At 37.3% G+C, this 20,688-nt stretch overlaps 1 protein-coding gene across 3 annotated transcripts in view; it reads right to left on the minus strand.

The window, feature by feature from the left end:
- The window catches only part of SYT14 (synaptotagmin 14), a 155,018-nt gene that overhangs the window by 71,982 nt on the left and 62,348 nt on the right, over positions 1-20,688 (minus strand). The window lies entirely within an intron of this gene.

Genomic DNA, 20,688 nt, shown 5'->3' on the forward strand with positions numbered 1-20,688 from the left:
GTCGGAAACTATTTTTCCACATCTATCCTAGATCCAGAATCCTGGAACGGGTGCACTCTGAATGGAGGCCTAATTCCCCCATCCCCGGCAAAGCCTGAAGTCTGCATTCCACCCCATCTCCATTATAAAGAGGCCACGCCCTGCTCCACCACACCCTGCATCTGTATTCCTTCTAATGGCTCCACCTTGTCCCCAGCAGGCATCTCCACCTCCAGCAGTTAATTTGAAACTACATTTTCTTTCTCTCTTAAATTATGCTTTTAACTTTTACCTTAAGGATTTATCTAAATAACTGAGAATAAACATGTCTGTGAACAGGATAGAGGTGGGGACAGGAGGGTATGTAAGGAAATAGAGTTCAGTATACAATTTAGGAATAGCTAAGTCTGTGTAGATAAATCCTGGACACAATAACAGATATTAAATTTAAACACTGCTCATTTTTTCCTTTAATGGACTGTCACTCTCCTTTCTCAAAAGGGACTCTGAAAAAAGGTAGTTTGCATTGTAATTCTTATAATGGAGTTGAGTTCAAATGTTCAATAGGTCTTCTGTTCTTCCTTAGAAAAACTTTACATAAGAACTATAAAACTCATTGAAAAATTACCACAATGTCTGGTTCAAATGAAAAATATTGAACTTAGCACAGATTTACATATTTGCTCAGAAGCCCTAATTTTGGAAAAAGAAATTAAATGTCTCACTTACTGACTCTAACATACCCACTTTAGAAAACATAAGCACAAAGTAGAAAAGTTAATGACTTAATATAGTTGAAGCTAAATTTGAGAAGATAGATTAGATAGATGGATTGCAAATAGTAGCTAATAAAACACAACAAACCAGATTTCAGAACAGGGCTTCCAGGAAAACTTTTGTTTTCCTGACAAAAGCAGGCAGACTCAACTGGCATGCCCCTTTTGTCCACTGGCCTTTCCCCCTCCTCCTGCTGGGAGGTGCTGCACTCATCTTGTAACCATGAAGTAACAAGCATGAGAATGAAAACTAAGGATAATGAAGAAGCATCTGAAAAATCACTAAGTAGCTATCTCCAAACTTCTTGATGCCTGAAACAAATAAATCCCTCTTTGTTAACAAAAACAGGGACTTCCCTGGCAGTCCAGTGGTTAAGACTCTGCGCTTCCACTGCAGGGGGCATGGATTTGATCCCTGGTCCGGGCACTAAGATCCCACATGCCTCGCAGCACAGCCAAAAAACAAAAAACACAACAAAACCTGATATTTGAATTTTCTGTTGTTTCTAAATATATTCTCTACTGATAGTTTTTAAATCAGTAAAAGGACATCTTCTCTCCCTTTAAAATATTTAATCAGCCATTGAATTATAAGTTAAATTGTAATATCTAAATATTTACTGTACCATGAAGTCAATCAAAAAATTCCCAATGTAGTGGTTCTAAGAATCAGCATGCCATCTTTTCCTTTACCTTAATTTTTTCAAAAAGAGAGAGGATCTTTCCAAGAAGTCTCTCAGCATATTACCCCACAGATCTCACTGGACAGAACTGGGTCACATGTCTATTTCTAAACCCATCTGTGGTAGGGGGAATGTGATTACCATAAATGGTTTAGATTAATCAGAAGCCATCAAATTGAAGCTGGGGATGGAATCCATTTCACTGTTCATATCTATACGGAAAAGAGTAGATGCCACTCACCAAGAAAAAAAAAGAGAGAAGACTCAAATTAGAAATGAAAGAAGAGAAATTACAATTGATACCACATATAAAAAGGATCATAAGAGATTAGTATGAAAAATTATATACCAACAAATTGGACAACCTGGAAGAAATGGATAAATTCCAAGAAACATACAATCAGCCAAGACCGAATCATGAAGAAATAGAAAATCTGAACAAACCAATTACTAGTAAGGATATTGAATCAGTAATCAACTTCCCAACAAACAAAAGTCCAGGATCAGATGGCTTCACTGGTGAATTCTATCAAACACTTAAAGAAGAATTAATACCAGTCCTTCTCAAGCTCTTATAAAACACAGGCAAGGAGGGAACACTGGCAAACTTGTTTTACGAGGCCAGCATTACCCAAAGCCAGACAAGGACACTACAAAAAAAGAAAATTACAGGCCAATATTCCTGATGAACACAGACGAAAAAGTCCTCAACAAAATATTAACAAACTGAATTCAAGAATATATTAGGAGGATCATACATCATAATCAAGTAGGAGTTATTCCAGGGGATGGTTCAACATATGGAAACCAATCAATGTAAAACAAAACATTAACAAAATGAAATATAAAAATAATATGATCATTTCAATAGATACAGAAAAAGCATTTGGCAAAATTCAACATTCATTCATGATAAAAACCCTCAACAAACTGGGTACAGAGGGAACATACATCAACATAATAAAATCCATATATGAAAAGTCCACAGCTAACATCATACTCAACAGTGAAAAGCTGAAAGCTTTTCCTCTAAGACTGGGAACAAGACAAGGATGCTGACTCTCACTGTTTTTATTCAACATGGTCCTGGAAGTCCTAGCTAGAGCAACTAGGCAAGAAAAAAAAAAAAAGACATCCAAATTGGAAAGGAAGAAGTAAAACTGTCTCTATTTGCAGATGACATAATATTATATATAGAAAACCATCAGGAATCCACCAAGAAACTGTTAGAGCTAATAAACATAATCAGTAAAGTTGGTGGATACAAAATCAATATAAAAAAATCAGTTGTGTTTTTATCTACTAACAATGAATTATCATAAAAAGAAATTAAGGGAAAAAAATCCCATTTACAATTGCATTAAAAAGAATAAAATACCAAGGAATAAATTTAACCAAGGAGGTGAAAAGACCTGTACACTAAAAACCGTAAGACACTGATGAAAGGAGTTGAAGACACAAATAAAAATGGAAAGATATTCTGTGCTCATGGATTGGAAGAATATTGTTAAAATGTTCACACTACCCAAAGCAATCTACAGATTCAATGCAATCTCTGTCAATATTCCAATGGCATTTTTTTCATAGAAATAGAAAAAAAAATTCTAAAATTTGTATGGAAACACAGAAGATTCCAAATAGCCAAAGCAATCTTGAAAAAGAAGAAGAAAGCTGGCGGTATCACACATCCTGATTTGAAAGTGTATTACAAAGCTATAGTAATCAAAACAGTATGGTATTGGCAAAAGAGCAGACACATAGATCAAGAGAACAGAATAGAGAGCCCAGAAATAAACCCATACATGTATGGTCAATTAATTTATGACAGAGGAGCCAAGAATATACAATGGGGAGAGGATAGTCTCTTCAATATATGGTGGTGGGAAAACTGAATGGCCACATGCAAAATAATGAAATTGAACTACTGTCTGACATCATATACACAAATCAACTCAAAACATAAGACCTGAAACCATAAAACTCCTAGAAGAAAACATAGTGGGTAAGCTCCTTGACATTGTTCTTAACAATATTTTAGATCTGACACAAAAAGCAAAGGCAACAAAAGCAAAAATAAACAAGTAGGATAACGTCAAACTAAACAGCTTCTGCACTGCAAACGATCAACAAAATTAAAAGGTGACCTACAGAATGGTGGAAAATATTTGCAAATCATATATCTGATAAGGTGTTAATATCCAAAATACATAAAAAACTCACACAACTCAGTGAAAAAACAATCTGATTAAAATATGGGTTAAGAAACTAAAAAATGTCTTTGGTAAAAACTTTCTTTTTCCAAAGAAGATATCCAAATGGCCAATAGGTACATGAAAAGGTGTTCAAACCACTAATCATCAGAGAAATGCAAATCAACCACAATGAGGTATCAACTCACACCTGTCAGAATGGTTATTATCAAAAAGACAAAAGATAACAAGTGCTGGCTAGGATGTGGAGAAAAGGGAATCCTTGTGCACTGTTGGTAGGAGTGTGAACTGTTGAAGCTACTATGGAAAACAATATGGAGATTCCTCAAAAAAATTAAAAATAGAACTACCATATGATCCAGCATTTCCACTTCTGGGTATTTATCTGAAGGAAATGAAATCACTATCTTGAAAAGATATGTGCACTCCCATATTCACTGAAGTATTATTTATAATAGCTAAGACATGGAAACAACTTAAGTGTCCATCAATGAATGAATGGATAAAGATAATGTGATATATACACACAACAGATTATTATTCAGCCATAAAAATGAAGGAAATCCTACCATTTGTGACAACAGGGATGGACCTTAAGGACATTGTGCTAAGTGAAATAAGTCAGAAAGAGAAAGATAAATACTGTATGATGTCACTTATATCTAAAAAAACTGAATTTATAGATACGGAGAACAGTGGTGGTTGGCCAAAAAAGGCAGGGATGAGGATGGGGGGAAAAGGGTGAAGGTGGTCAAAAGGTACAAACTTCCAGTTATAAGATAAATAAGTCCTGGGGATGTAATGTATAGCACAGGGACTACAGTTACTACTACTGTATTGTATATTTAAAATTTGCTGAGTAGGATAAAAGTAGATAAAAGTTCTTATCAGAAGAAAAAATTTGTAACTACATTAAGTGACTGATGTTAACTAAACTTACTGTGACAATCATTTTGCAGTATTTACATATATCAAACCATTATGTTGTACACCTTGGAATAATACAAAGTTGTATGTCAATTAAACCTCAATAAAACTGGGAAAAGTAAAATATGACTCAATATTTCCCTTCCAAAATACACTATTGGGAGTATAAAAATACACACACACGTTAAACAAAACAAAACAAAAAAGTAGATGTCTAAAGATTCCAGGAAGGAGGAAGATGAAGGATCCTTGCCCTCCTTATACATCAGTCTGGCAGTTGATTTCAGTTTTCATTTTTATTAAAATATCTTCTCTTTCTGTAGCTCTTTTTCCACTTTAATAATCCTTCTCTGAACTTCCTTTTTATGTGGACAGCACGATACAATTTCTGTCTGGTGATTATGTTATATCTTACTTCCTTTGGTTTACTTTTAATATATCAGGTCCCTGCCTAGTTGCCACCAACTATGGGACTTACACAGCTGAGCTCCAGTCATCTGGCTCTTATTTAGATTTAGTGTAAATGTGCTCCAAAGACCAAGGCACAAGTTACCCCAAAGAAGTTTAGTGATATTTAAACATGCTAAGTAGGTTCCATGGGTAGACTTCAATATTGTTTCTGGATTTGAGAGAAACAATTTTAAAGCTGTGAATTGGAATATATAAAATATTTTGGAACATATAAATGAGATATATATAATATACATGAACATTGGGATATATAAATTGTATATATGTAGGTTTATATAATTATATATTATTGTATAAATCCGCAAAGCTTTGAAAATAATATTAACACACTTTTCTCTTTCCTTTTCAGTTTACTCTTGCACTTTACTTTTCAAAGTGAAGAACACCAAATGTATCTGGAATCTAAATTTCATAAAAAAGATACAGTTATGAGGATTTCTCCTTTTTTAACTTTTGCAATAATATCTTTTTTTTGACCACACCAAAAGCAACAATGATTGCAATTACCAAACATGAAACACACTCATACTATACAACATGTATTTTTGCTGTTGTTCTTTCTGTCTTCTTTCGCTCAAAATTAAGTTCATGAAACTCATGTTGTTGCCTATGGTGGTAGCTTGTTCATTTTCATTGCAGTATAATACTCAGTTGTGTCAACGTACCATTCTACTACTGATGGACATTTGAGTTGTTACCAGGTTTGGATACTACAAACAACACTGTGAACATTCTTATGCATGTCTTTGGGTGCACATAAATATGAATTTCTGTTGGATAAGAACTGAAGAATAGAATTGCTCAATCAAAGAGCATGTGTATATTGTGGTTTAGGAAGTATTGCCAAAGAGTTTTACAAAGAAATTGTACCAACTTATATGTCTGCCAGGTATGAGAGTTCCAGTTGCCCTGTATCCTGACTAGCACTTGGTATTGTCTGTCTTTTAAATTTTAGCCATTCTGGTAAATGCAGGCAGTCTTCTGAAACACGTGGATTTTAGTTACCACAGTTGAGCTAAACCACACTAGTCCCCCCAAAACATTGTTCAAATTTCAGTTATCATGGATATCAACTGTGAGTAATTGCATAAAACACAGACTCGGTTGCTAGCTCTTGAGTCTGAAAATCATTACGTAAAAAACAGATGAGCATCGTGGTCTGTGACCGATCATAGTCTTTTCATAGTCTGTTGGTGATGAGTCACTGTGTATCTATTATTCATTTCCCACGTAGACAGCAAAGTATGTAGTTGTGTTACCTCCTTGTCTCCCAGTGATTAACTCACATGATATTTTATATAGATAGATAATCAAAAGAGAGAACTGGCCAAAAAAGATTAAAGTACAGCAAATAAATGAAAACTGGTAACATCAAAAGTAAATTAGATGTGATTAGAAGATTTGAAAAGGATGACAGTAAAGTGAAGGTAGGACAAGACCTAGGCCTGCGTGGAGCTGGGTACAAACCATATTGAAACACTCTGTGAATAGAAAACCAAGGTGAAGAGGCTTCAGTATCTTTTAATTTAAATTGCACAATGAATAGAGAGGTGCTTATGGTTGAAATGGAGTGTTTACTTCTACTCTGGAATGAAGACCATAAAAAAGAAAAATTCAAGCATTTTGGCTGGCAGACAAGCTAAAGTGTTGAATTGCCACATTGAAAGAAAACAGTAATTACAAGGAGACTGAAGGAGACCCCTTATGCTAGTATGGGCTGGTTTCATCGTTTCAGCAGCTGGCATGAATTAGCAGATGTGAAGTGGTCTGGTGACCCTGCTAATGCAGGCTAGGATGCTACTGTGAAATTTGTACCCATATTCTAAGAGTTAGTTAAGGCAGGTGGTAGTGATGGTCATCAGATATTTTTTTTTTTTTTGTCTTACAGCAAATATTTACTGTCTCATCATTCTTTTTTCTTTTTGGATTTTTTTTTTTTTAATTCAGACAGAAAGTCACAAAAATTATACTCATCCTCATCAGTTCACTCAGTCCCATGTAATTAATTTTTTTTTTTCATCTTGATCTTTTGTTAGCACTTTTATGAGTTCATCAGTTTTTCATTAGAGTTCTGAAAATGCTTATTCATTCAGTTCAGCAGTACAGTCAGTTACCAGAAACCTGTACTTGTCAGAGTCTTTTCCATGAATTTCTTAAAGATGAAACCCTTTTATAGGAACATATTTGCAAAAGCATCAGAGTACACACAGAACTGTCTGTAAATGACAAAAGACTTAAAAATGACCACAGTTAAAAATTTGATGAAAGTTCATAACAATGCAGTTGACAAGAAAATTAGTTATTTCTGAGATATACATTTTAAGGTAATAACTAGGATTATGACTTATAACATTATACCAGAACATATAAGATTTTTAGAAATTTCATGTAATGTCTGAAACATTTATATTAACATATTTCCATACAAATAACCCAATGAAAGTTTAGTATTAGTTGTTTTGTTTGTTTGTTTTTTTATACTGCATGTTATTATCAGGCATCAATTTTATACACATCAGTGCATACATGTCAATCCCAATCGCCCAATTCAGCACACCACCATCCCCACCCCACCGCAGTTTTCCCCCCTTGGAGTCCATATGTCCATTCTCTACATCTGTGTCTCAACCTCTGCCCTGCAAACCGGCTCATCTGTACCATTTTTCTAGGTTCCACATACATGCGTTAATATACAATATTTGTTTTTCTCTTTCTGACTCACTTCACTCTGTATGACAGTCTCTAGATCCATCCACGTCTCAACAAATGACTCAATTTCGTTCCTTTTCATGGCTGAGTAATATTCCATTGTATATATGTACCACAACTTCTTTATCCATTCGTCTGTTGATGGGCATTTAGGTTGCTTCCATGACCTGGCTATTGTAAATAGTGCTGCAATGAACATTCGGGTGCATGTGTCTTTTTGAATTACGGTTTTCTCTGGGTATATGCCCAGTAGTAGGATTGCTGGGTCATATGGTAATTCTATTTTTAGTTTTTTAAGGAACCTCCATACTGTTCTCCATAGTGGCTGTCTCAATTTACATTCCCACCAACAGTGCAAGAGGGTTCCCTTTTCTCCACACCCTCTCCAGCATTTGTTGTTTGTAGATTTTCTGATGATGCCCATTCTAACTGGTGTGAGGTGATACCTCATTGTAGTTTTGATTTGCATTTCTCTAATAATTAGTGATGTTGAGCATCTTTTCATGTGCTTCGTGGCCGTCTGTATGTCTTCTTTGGAGAAATGTCTATTTAGGTCTTCTGTCCATTTTTGGATTGGGGTGTTTGTTTCTTTAATATTGAGCTGAATGAGCTGTTTCTATATTTTGGAGATTAATCCTTTGTCCGTTGATTCGTTTGCAAATATTTTCTCCCATTCTGAGGGTTGTCTTTTCGTCTTGTTTATGATTTCCTTTGCTGTGCAAAAGCTTTGAAGTTTCATTAGGTCCCATTTGTTTATTTTTGTTTTTATTTCCATTACTCTAGGAGGTGGATCAAAAAAGATCTTGCTGTGATTTATGTCAAAGAGTGTTCTTCCTATGTTTTCCTCTAAGAGTTTTATAGTGTCCAGTCTTTCATTTAGGTCGCGAATCCATTTTGAGTTTATTTTTGTGTATGGTGTTAGGGAGTATTCTAATTTCATTCTTTTACATGTAGCTGTCCAGTTTTCCCAGCACCACTTATTGAAGAGACTGTCTTTTCTCCATTGTATATCTTTGCCTCCTTTGTCATAGATTAGTTGACCATAGGTGCGTGGGTTTATCGCTGGGCTTTCTATCTTGTTCCATTGATCTATGTTTCTGTTTTTGTGCCAGTACCATATTGTCTTGATTACTGTAGCTTTGTAGTATAGTCTGAAGTCAGGGAGTCTGAGTCCTCCAGCTCCATTTTTTTCCCTCAAGACTGCTTTGGCTATTCAGGGTCTTTTGTGTCTCCATACAAATTTTAAGATGATTTGTTCTAGTTCTGTAAAAAATGCCATTGGTAATTTGATAGGGATTGCATTGAATCTGTAGATTGCTTTGGGTAGTATACTCATTTTCACAATGTTGATTCTTCCAATCCAAGAACATGGTATATCTCTCCATCTGTTGGTACCATATTTAATTTCTTTCATCAGTGTCTTATAGTTTTCTGCATACAGGTCTTTTGTCTCCCTAGGTAGGTTTATTCCTAGGTATTTTATTCTTTTTGTTGCAATGGTAAATGGGAGTGTTTCCATAATTTCTCTTTCAGATTTTTCATCATTAGTGTATAGGAATGCAAGAGATTTCTGTGCATTAATTTTGTATCCTGCAACTTTACCATATTCATTAATTAGCTCTAGCAGTTTTCTGGTGGCAGTTTTAGGATTCTCTGTGTATAATATCATGTCATCCGCAAACAGTGACAGTTTTAATTCTTCTTTTCCAATTTGTATTCCTTTTATTTCTTTTTCTTCTCTGATTGCCGTGGCTAAGACTTCCAGAACTATGTTGAATAATAGTGGTGAGAGTGGACATCCTTGTCTCGTTCCTGATCTTAAAGGAAATGCTTTCAGTTTTTCACCATTGAGAATGATGTTTGCTGTGGGTTTGTCATATATGGCCTTTATTATGTTGAGGTAGGTTCCCTCTATGCCCACTTTCTGGAGAGTTTTTATCAGAAATGGGTGTTGAATTTTGTCAAAAGCTTTTTCTGCATCTATTGAGATGACCATATGGTTTTTCTTCTTCAATTTGTTAATATGGTGTATCACATTGATTGATTTGCGTATATTGAAGAATCCTTGCATCCCTGGGATAAATCCCACTTGATCGTGGTGTATGATCCTTTTAAAGTGTTGTTGGATTCTCTTTGCTAGTATTTTGTTGAGGATTTTTGCATCTATATTCATCAGTGATATCGGTCTGTAATTTTCTTTCTTTGTAGTGTCTTTGTCTGGTTTTGGTATCAGGGTGATGGTGGCCTCATAGAATGAGTTTGGGAGTTTTCCTTCCTCTGCAATTTTTTGGAAGAGTTTGAGAAGGATAGGTTTTAGCTCTTCTCTAAATGTTTGATAGAATTCACCTGTGAAGCCATCTGGTCCTGGACTTTTGTTTGTTGGAAGATTTTTAATCACAGTTTCAATTTCATTGCTTGTGATTGGCCTGTTCATATTTTCTGTTTCTTCCTGGTTCAGTCTTGGAAGGTTATACCTTTCTAAGAATTTGTCCATTTCTTCCAGGTTGTCCATTTTATTGGCATAGAGTTGCTTGTAGTAGTCTCTTAGGATGCTTTGTATTTCTGCAGTGTCTGTTGTAACTTCTCCTTTTTCATTTCTGATTTTATTGATTTGAGTCCTCTCCCTCTTTTTCTTGATGAGTCTGGCTAATGGCTTATCAATTTTGTTTATCTTCTCAAAGAACCAGCTTTTAGTTTTATTGATCTTTGCTATTGTTTTCTTTGTTTCTATTTCATTTATTTCTGCTCTGATCTTTATGATTTCTTTCCTTCTGCTAACTTTGGGTTTTGTTTGTTCTTCTTTCTCTAGTTTCTTTAGGTGTAAGGTTAGATTGTTTACTTGAGATTTTTCTTGTTTCTTTAGGTAGGCTTGTATAGCTATAAACTTCCCTCTTAGAACTGCTTTTGCTGCATCCCATAGGTTTTGGGTTGTGTTTTCATTGTCATTTGTCTCTAGGTATTTTTTGATTTCTTCTTTGATTTCTTCAGTGATCTCTTGGTTATTTAGTAACGTATTGTTTAGCCTCCATGTGTTTGTCTTTTTTACGTTTTTTTCCCTGTAATTCATTTCTAATCTCATAGCATTGTGGTCAGAAAAGATGCTTGATATGATTTCAATTTTCTTAAATTTACTGAGGCTTGATTTGTGACCCAAGATGTGGTCTATCCTGGAGAATGTTCCGTGCGCACTTGAGAAGAACGTGTAATCTGCTGTTTTTGGATGGAATGTCCTATAAATATCAATTAAATCTATCTGGTCTATTGTGTCATTTAAAGCTTCTGTTTCCTTATTTATTTTCATTTTGGATGATCTGTCCATTGGTGTAAGTGAGGTGTTAAAGTCCCCCACTATTATTGTGTTACTGTCAATTTCCTCTATTATGGCTGTTAGCAGTTGCCTTATGTATTGAGGTGCTCCTATGTTGGGTGCATATATATATATAATTGTTATATCTTCTTCTTGGATTGATCCCTTGATCATTATGTAGTGTCCTTCTTTGTCTCTTGTAACATTCTTTACTTTAAAGTCTATTTTATCTGATATGAGTATAGCTACTCCAGCTTTCTTTTGATTTCCATTTGCATGGAATATCTTTTTCCATCACCTCACTTTCAGTCTGTATGTGTCCCTAGGTCTAAAGTGGGTCTCTTGTAGACAGCATATATATGGGTCTTGTTTTTGTATCCATTCAGCAAGCCTGTGTCTTTTGGTTGGAGCATTTAATCCATTCACGTTTAAGGTAATTATCAATATGTATGTTCCTATGACCATTTTCTTAATTGTTTTGGGTTTGCTTTTGTAGGTCGTTTTCTTCTCTTGTGTTTCCCACTTAGAGAAGTTCCTTTAGCATTTGTTGTAGAGCTGGTTTGGTGGTGCTGAATTCTCTTAGATTTTGCTTGTCTGTAAAGCTTTTGATTTCTCCATCAAATCTAAATGAGATCCTTGCAGGGTAGAGTAATCTTGGTTGTAGGTTCTTCCCTTTCATCACTTTAAGTATATCATGCCACTCCCTTCTGGCTTGTAGAGTTTCTGCTGAGAAATCAACTGTTAACCTTATGGGAGTTCCCTTGTATGTTATTTGTCGTTTTTCCCTTGCTGCTTTCAATAATTTTTCTTTGTCTTTAATTTTTGCCATTTTGATTACTATGTGTCTCGGCGTGTTTCTCCTTGGGTTTATCCTGTATGGGACTCTCTGCGCTTCCTGGACTTGGGTGGCTATTTCCTTTCCCATGTTAGGGAAGTTTTCGACTATAATCTCTTCAAATATTTTCTCTGGCCCTTTCTCTCTCTCTTCTCCTTCTGGAACCCCTATAATGCGAATGTTGTTGTGTTTAATGTTGTCCCAGAGGTCTCTTAGGCTGTCTTCATTTCTTTTCATTCTTTTTTCTTTAGTCTGTTCCGCAGCAGTGAATTCCACCATTCTGTCTTCCAGGTCACTTATCCGTTCTTCTGCCTCAGTTATTCTGCTATTGATTCCTTCTAGTGTAGTTTTCATTTCAGTTATTGTATTGGTCATCTCTGTTTGTTTGTTCTTTAATTCTTCTAGGTCTTTGTTAATCATTTCTTGCATCTTCTCAATCTTTGCCTGCATTCTTATTCCGAGGTCCTGGATCATCTTCACTATCATTATTCTGAATTCTTTTTCTGGAAGGTTGCCTATCTCCACTTCATTTAGTTGTTTTTCTGGGGTTTTTTCTTGTTCCTTCATCTGGTACATAGCCCTCTGCCTTTTCATCTTCTCTATCTTTCTGTAACTGTGGTTTTTGGTCCACAGGCTGCAGGATTGTATTTTTTCTTGCTTCTGCTGTCTGCCCTCTGGTGGTTGAGGCTATCTAAGAGGCCTGATGGGAGGCTCTGGTGGTGGGTAGAGCTGACTGTTGCTGTGGCGGTCAGAGCTCAGTAAAACCTTAATCCACTTGACTGTTGATGGGTGGGGCTGGGCTCCCTCCCTGTTGCTATGGCGGTCAGAGCTCAGTAAAACTTTAATCCACTTGACTATTGATGGGTGGGGCTGGGTTCCCTCCCTGTTGGTTGTTTTGCCTGAGGCAACCCAACACTGGAGCCTACCCATGCTCTTTGGTGGGGTTAATGGCAGACTCTGGGAGGGCTCACACCAAGGAGAACTTCCCAGAACCTCTGCTGCCAGTGTCCTTGTCCCCACGGTGAAACAGAGCCACCACCCGCCTCTGCAGGAGACCCCCCAACACCAGCAGGTAGGTCTGGTTCAGTCTCCCCCAGGGTCACTGCTCCTTCCCCTGGGTCCCGATGGGCACACTACTTTGTGTGTGCCCTCCAAGAGTGGGGTCTCTGTTTCCCCCAGTCCTGTCAAAGTCCTGCAATCAATTCCCACTAGGCTTCAAAGTCTGATTCTCTAGGAATTCCTCCTCCCGTTGCCGCACCCCCAGGTTGGGAAGCCTGACGAGGGGCTCAGAACCTTCACTCCAGTGGGTGGACTTCTGTGGTATAAGTGTTCGCCAGTCTGTGAGTCACCCACCCAGCAGTTATGGGATTTGATTTTACTCTGATTGCGCCCCTCCTACCGTCTCACTGTGGCTTCTCCTCTGTCCTTGAATGTGGGGTATCCTCCTTGGTGAATTCCAGGGTCATCCTGTCGATGATTGTCCAGCAGCCAGTTGTGATTCTGGTGCTCTCGTAAGAGGGAGTGAGAGCACATCCTTCTACTCTGCCATCTTGGTTCGGTCATCAGATATTTATTGTTGATCAGACAAGTCTTTTTTTAGAAGGTGGCAATAATATCTTTTTTCTCTAGTTGATAACTGCTTCATATTGTCTATACAGTGTAATAACTAAGAGTTGGCTTAAAATGAATTGCTATTGCAAACATTTCAAGACAATTGTTTTTATAAAATAACACAAGTTATGTCAGAGTTGTTAAATTACACTGTAAACATCCAGCCTTGGGAAGAAATTTTTTGTGGGACTATCAAACACCAAAATGATGATGATGCCCTACTATTACTTTATCTCTCATTTTACAACCAAATTTCATACCCTATTTTATGGAAATGATATATCCGTAAAAGGGTTCATGCACGAATATATTTTAAGCATTTTAATTTTCCATTTGCATATTGCACGGTACCTACAAAACAAGACAAAATATCTTCCTACTCTAGAAAAAAACAGGATGCATGCATATCAGGAATATGACCTGTAGTTCTTAACATTATGTTTTAAGACAGTGGTTTTCAGAGTTTGGGAACTGCAGCTCTAAAAAGTGGTGAATATCCAACATCTGTAGAATTCACATTTCTTTTCAAATACCTGGGGAAACTTGCCAAAATTGATCATATACTGGGCAATAAGTTAAGGCTCAACACACTTCTCAAAACTGGAAGTGTAAAAAGGATGTTATCTAACCACAGTGGAATTAAACTAGAAATCACAATAAAAAATATAACTAAAAAATCTATAGATATCTAGATAAAATAACGAGAAATTAAGATGAACTTCTAAATTGCCCATGGATTAAAAAAGAAATCACAATAGAAATTAGAAAACATATTGAAAATAGTGATATTAAAAATAATCCACAGAAATACTTGTGGAAAAGTGAGAGAGCGGTAGTGTATATATGGACATAAAAACACTACCAAATGTAAAATAGATAGCTAGTGGGAAGTAGTCGCGTAGCACAGGGAGATCAGCTCGGTGCTTTGTGACCAGCTAGAAGGGTGGGATAGGGAGGATGGGAGGGAGGGAGATGCAAGAGGAAAGAGATATGGGGATATATGTATATGTATAACTGATTCACTTTGTTATAAAGCAGAAACTAACAAAAAAAAAGAAATACTTGTGGAATGTGGCTAAGAAGGATATTTACAGGCCTAAGTGCATATACCAGGGAGGGCAGGGGAGAGAGGAAGGCTGAAAACAATGATCTAAGTACCCATTTCAAGATGTTAAAAATTTAAAAAACATACAAGTGAAACTCAAACAAAGTAGGAGGAATGAAATAAGGAGCAGAAACCAAAAAGAGAAAATACGCACACAATAGAAAGCTTCAGCAAACCAAAATAAAATGCACTGAGAACACTGATAAAATTAATAAGCTGCTAGAAGAGACTAGTCAGGAAAGAAAGAGAGATGGCATAAATTATTAATATCAAGAGTAAAAAGGAGGACATCATTTCAAATCCTTCAGACATTAAAAAGATAGCAAGCTTTCCCTTTGTTCTTCCCTTTTTGGAAATTTATCAGTCCTAAAGCTCTTCAGTGGGGCAGAGGCAGGCAGTGGTCTGCCCACGTGGTGGCACAAGAAGCCGCAGTGGCCCAGAGCCATATGTCAGAGCACAAGTGGGGTGAGGAGGGCCTTCATTCAGGGAGAGGCCAGAAGTGAGGTGTCAGAGCTCAAGGAGGGCAAAGAGGGCATCCATACCTGGGGCAGCACCATGCAGCATGATGGAACCCAATCTGGATGAGAAAGGCCCAGCACAGGGAACCAGAGCCTCAGCAGGGTAAGAAGGTTCCCCTTGGACAGGAAGCCTAGTCTGGTGCAACAGAGCCCAAACAGAGTGAGGAGTGTGCCTACACTGAGGGAAGGGGAGCCAGAGCCTGGGTAGGATCAGAGCCACGGAGGGGGTACTGGTGTGGGCTGTCAAGCCCAGGAAGGCTGAGGAGGGCATCCACACTAACAGGTGGCCTGACACAGGCAAACCAGAACCTAAGCTGGATGGGGAGGGTATCCATGTGTGAGGATAGCCTAGAGTGCGCTGAGTCCAAGTGGGAAAAGGAAGGCAACTGTGTGGGGAACAGGGGAAGTCCTGGAGTATGGGGTCAGAACCCAAGCAGGAAGTCAGAGCTTAGGTAGGATGATGAGGACATTCAGTGTGGGGCAAGCTGGCCTGGGCTGTCAGAGTCCATGTTCTGAGGGTCACAGGGACATCCAGAAGTGGAAAAGGTTGTATGTGATACTGGAACCTAAATGGGGTGAAAGGGGGATGTGTGCAGAGTGATGGGGAGTGGTGTGGTGGTGATTAAACAGCATATATATTATGGTTAATGGGAGCCAGGTCTTTCAGTGTTTGAAAAGGGAGTTACAAATATGGAAAGGGAAAACACTAGAATAAACTCTGTGGTATTGGATTAGAATGAAGAGATATCAGTGTGAACTCAGCTTGTTAGTAATAGGTAGAACTATAGTGTAAATATGCATATAATGTGTGTACACACACACACATTCCTGAGTATCCTAGCTCTATCCACTGAGAGGGCTTAAGAACAACACTTTGATAGCAATGAGCATACCTATTGCCCAGATCTTGGCTTTTCAATCAGTTCTTCACTAAAAGGAACCACGACTCCATGAAGAAATGGCTAATTCCAGGGCTGAGAAAAGGAAAATACAAGACAAGCCTAGACAAGCTTCTTGTGTTGAGAGTTAAGGACACACTCAAAGAATGATGGGGTCGTGTCAAAATGACAAAGAAACCAGCTTGAAGGGGTTCACACTGACCAAATCCCACTAACAATTTGAGCTTCAAAATAAATAATTATAGTAACTGATTATAAGACATTGAGAAAAAGAGGAAACCATGAATCCATCTAGATATAAATAAATATAAGAATAAACTGAAAGAATTTTGAGAAATAGGTCATTTACGTAGTTAGAAATACATTCTGACAAAGGACTTAGTTATCAAGAGTGACTTAGTAGAGAAGCCTGGTACACACCTCCTTAATGATGAGATCAAACTGAACATTCTGAGTAACGGGATAAATCAAAATTGTGCATCACCTGATAAGACGCAATGAGGGGAATACGGCACCACTTCCAGCTAGAGATGCATAACCTGAATCTAATTGTGAGGAATATCAGACAAACTCAGATATTCTAAAAAACAAGTGTAATCTCCAAAAGGGAATTACCGAAGAACTGTTCTAGACCGAGGGAGACTAACAAGACATGGTAACTAAATGAAAGGCATGATTTTGAACTAGATCCTTTTATAATGCACATTATTTGTACAACTGTTGACCTTGAGTGGGTTCCGAGAATTAAATGTTAAAAATATATCAGTATTAATGTCTTACTTTTGATGGTTGGATCACAGTTATGTAAGAGAATATTCTTACTTGTAAAAAATATACACTAATGTATTTGTGGGTGAAGAAGCATCAGCTCAGCAAGCCATTTACCCTCAAATGACTCAAGGTGGTAAAAAGGACTGTAAAGTTGTTCTATAAATGCAAGATGGATTTAACATTAGAAAATTAATCTATCAAATTTACTGCATTTAAAGAATAAAGGTTAAAAGTAATGTGATAATTGTAACAGATTTTGCTTTTTTTACTTATCCAGCTTTAATAATTATTAAAAATTGTACCACTGTATTTCATTTACACCTTCCATTTTCCACACACATCCTTTCTGGATTATTTTAAAGTAAAGATTTTAAAAAGCACCTGATGAAATTAATTATTCATTCATGATAAAAAATCTCTGTGCAAACAAGGAATAGAAGGCAATTTCTTTGAACTCATAAAGGGTATCTTTGAAAAGTCCTACAGCAAACAACAAATTTACTGGTGAAATGTTGAAAACTTTACCTCTGAGATCAGGAATGAGACAAGGATGCCTTTTATCACCACCTCTATTCAACAATGTACTGGAGGTCCTAGCTAGTGTAATACGGTGAGAAAAAGAAGATGTAAAGGGATTGGAAAGAAAGAAATAAAACTGTCACTACTCTTAGATCATGACTGTGATACAGAAATCTCAAAATAATTTAGAGATAAGCTATTAGAGTTAGTAAGCGTATTTAGTAAGGACACTGGATACAAGATTAGTATTTAAAAAATCAACTGAATCTCTACGTACACACAATGAACAATTAGAAAGTGAAATTTAAAACCAATTCCACATATAATAGCATCAGATAATATCAAATATCTAAGAGTAAATTTCAGAAATGACCTTGCTGCTCTTTTTCCAGTTCTTGGGTTTACAATTAGAATGTGTACTCTGAGCAACTGGCAGAACCCACACTTTGGCTTTCCAAGCAGCATCTATATGTTACAGGAAGGGACAATTGGAAACACTGCAGTTTCCTTTCTCCAGCAACAAGACATCCCAAGGGAAAAGAAGAGATTAGTCTCAGAGACTTGAGAATTGCAGGTTTGGTGACTGCCTTCACTAGTTTGGCCTCTACAAAAATTAATAGGCTTGAAAAATAATGGCAGATTATCATAAAGTTAATTAGAAGATGACTTAACTGGAGCTGCCACTCCAGATGGAGCCTCCTTACTGAGCAAATTAACACAGCCTTGGTATTTGATATGTAGCTTTAATTTAGCAAATGCTTTTCCCTTCATAATAATCCAGAGAGAACAAAAGCAACAGGTTATTTACATGTGGTAAGGACAGATATGTCTATTGCCCTGCTTCAGGGAAACATAATAAAGTCTTCTTGCTCTATGCCGTGATCTGCTTTTGCAGAGACTTTGGCTGCCTCCACATTCCATGCTCCATCTCCTTGATCCTGCTCTAGAAGACAGCAATCTATTAGGATTTGTAAGAGTAGAAGAGGTGACAGATGAAGTTTCTTGGTAAATATACATGTGTGACAGAAGTGAGAACTAAATCTTAAGAAAACACAGGGCTTGCCTCCTCAATAAAGTTCTTGAGGATCCAGGGTGTGCTAGAATATTCCTCCCGAAGTCAAAGAGAATTTGCTACCCCTTGTCTGCCTCCCACTAAGAAGGAGACAAAAAGTTTGGTTGGCCGCTTTAAACTTTGAGAGCAGCACATTCCATAATTGAGTGTATAGCTCTGATCCATTTATAAGGTAAAATAAAAAGCTATTAGCTTTGAGTAGCACCCAGAGCAAGATAAGTCTCTCCAGATGATCCAGGTTCAGTAGCGTAAGCTCTACACGTGACCTTTAAGACTCAGCAAACCAAATGGTCTTCAAATGTCTGTAGTAGGTCATGATGCTTAAAAGTATCATTGAGAAGTTCTGATGGTAGAATTGCATTGGAGGCCTTTCGATTTTTTAAATTATGATGTTTTTGTACCTCCAAACACATTTTATTAGAAGACAGAGTTCAGGTTATTTTTGTACCATGCTTTGAAACCCTAATCTTTCTTACTTTATTTCCCTGGTAGCTTGAAATAATTCCTGATTCAAACCATACTTCGCGTGCAGCTACTGACTTTCTAACAGTACAATCTTACTCAGCACATCTACTTTCTGAGTCGAAAATCAATTCATTGCCTCTCACTTCTTGACTCTTAGGGTTTGATAAAAGATCATACTCACTTCCGCAAGTGAAATGAAGAGTGGCTTGTTTTTGAGAAACAGCTCCTGACCAAATATTAGTGGCAAACAGAGACTAACTGGAAGATCAAGGGACACCAGGTAGCAACGTGATCCAACCTGTTCAGGATGAAGTAGATCGCATGTGATCACCTAGCTATTGAGTTACGAATGTCAAGCTGTACCCCACCATCAAGGGGAATTGGCAGATCTTGCATGAGGACTAAGTAGGCCTGAAGGCACAGGGAGGTATGATAGTTACTCCTGCCGTATCTTGCTTCACCTGCATGCACAGTCTCAAAGTATGCTATGACTACTTAACTGAGGGTTAAAAAATTATGTCTAATGATATGTCCCAAACCAGCAGAAGTGGAATTTTCTGGTATTATATAGGATTATAATCTTTATAATCTTTCAGAGGTGGCCCTGAAAGATAAGAAAGAAGGAAACTCTTCTCAGTGGATAGAATTTGTAGCAGTCCATTTGGTTTTCAACTTTGGTTAGAATAAGAGTTGGCCTCAATTAGTGGGTCCGGCCAGATGTAAGAACTTAGGAGAAGAAAGACTGGCAGACCTAGCATGGCTCTTGTGCCTGAAAATATTTACATTTCCAATATAGTTTAAAACACAAATATGCAGCAGATAACATGATTTCTAAAATTTAACCTCACACATTCTAATTCTTTCCCAGATTGAAGAAGTTTCTAAGTTGTATAACAACTGCATTACTTTACTTTTTGCTCTGCTCCTTAGATTGGAATTCCTAGTTTTATCCAATAGGATTTAAAATATAAACATTTCACATTAACTCTCTCCTAGCCTTCTCAGTTGTATTCATCACCTACCCCCCAAATGTATCCACCCTCCCCCCAAATACACACATCCATGCATGTAGATTAGCCTAAGTGTTCCTACTAAATATTTCTACAACACACTTTGCTTCTATCGTGTACACTGTACTGTCGTTATCTGTTTGGATATTATGAACTGTGAGCTCCCTGAGAGAGCAGGTACTCTCTCTTTTACCTTTGTACCTGCAGTGCCTAGCAACACAAAGCTTGAAACACAGTATATTACCTTAAACATTTTTGTTGATGAATGGGCAAAATAATTGTTGCAGAGGGATCTCAATGTGACCCAAACATAACTGGCAAGGCAGTGAGACTTCTGGGTTTACAGACCGTGAACTCAAACTGTATTTTCTGTTTTAACATTAAGGAAATAAAAGAATTGCCGATATTACAAGATGTTACTAACTGTCCAACATTTTAGAACTCTTCTAATTAAAGCATGTCACATTATTTCTGTGAACAAGAATTAGAGTCTAAGCAGGCCAAGACAGTCATCTGAGCTGAGGAGGCAGCTGAAGTGTGAAGTTTGAAGTGAAGGATTTGAGGCAGCTGAAGTGGCTGGAAATTGTGGGGCAGGGCACTGAAAAGGAGAAAGCTGTGCAGAGAACGGGGCCTCCAAAGTCTGTGTGGAGGACCCCCATGAGTCTGTGACCAAGAGTTAGCTGTACATGTGCAAAGACAGACCACCCAAGGCTTACCAGGTAGCAGTAACAGAGATATTAGAAGCCAATCAGTGCTAGGGGGAATTCAGAGTGCCTTCCCATAATGGTTAGTTAGAGGATTCCAATTAAGTCCTCCATTTT

Source organism: Eschrichtius robustus, chromosome 3 (assembly GCF_028021215.1).
Source record: "Eschrichtius robustus isolate mEscRob2 chromosome 3, mEscRob2.pri, whole genome shotgun sequence".
Classification (NCBI taxonomy): Eukaryota; Metazoa; Chordata; class Mammalia; order Artiodactyla; family Eschrichtiidae; genus Eschrichtius; species Eschrichtius robustus.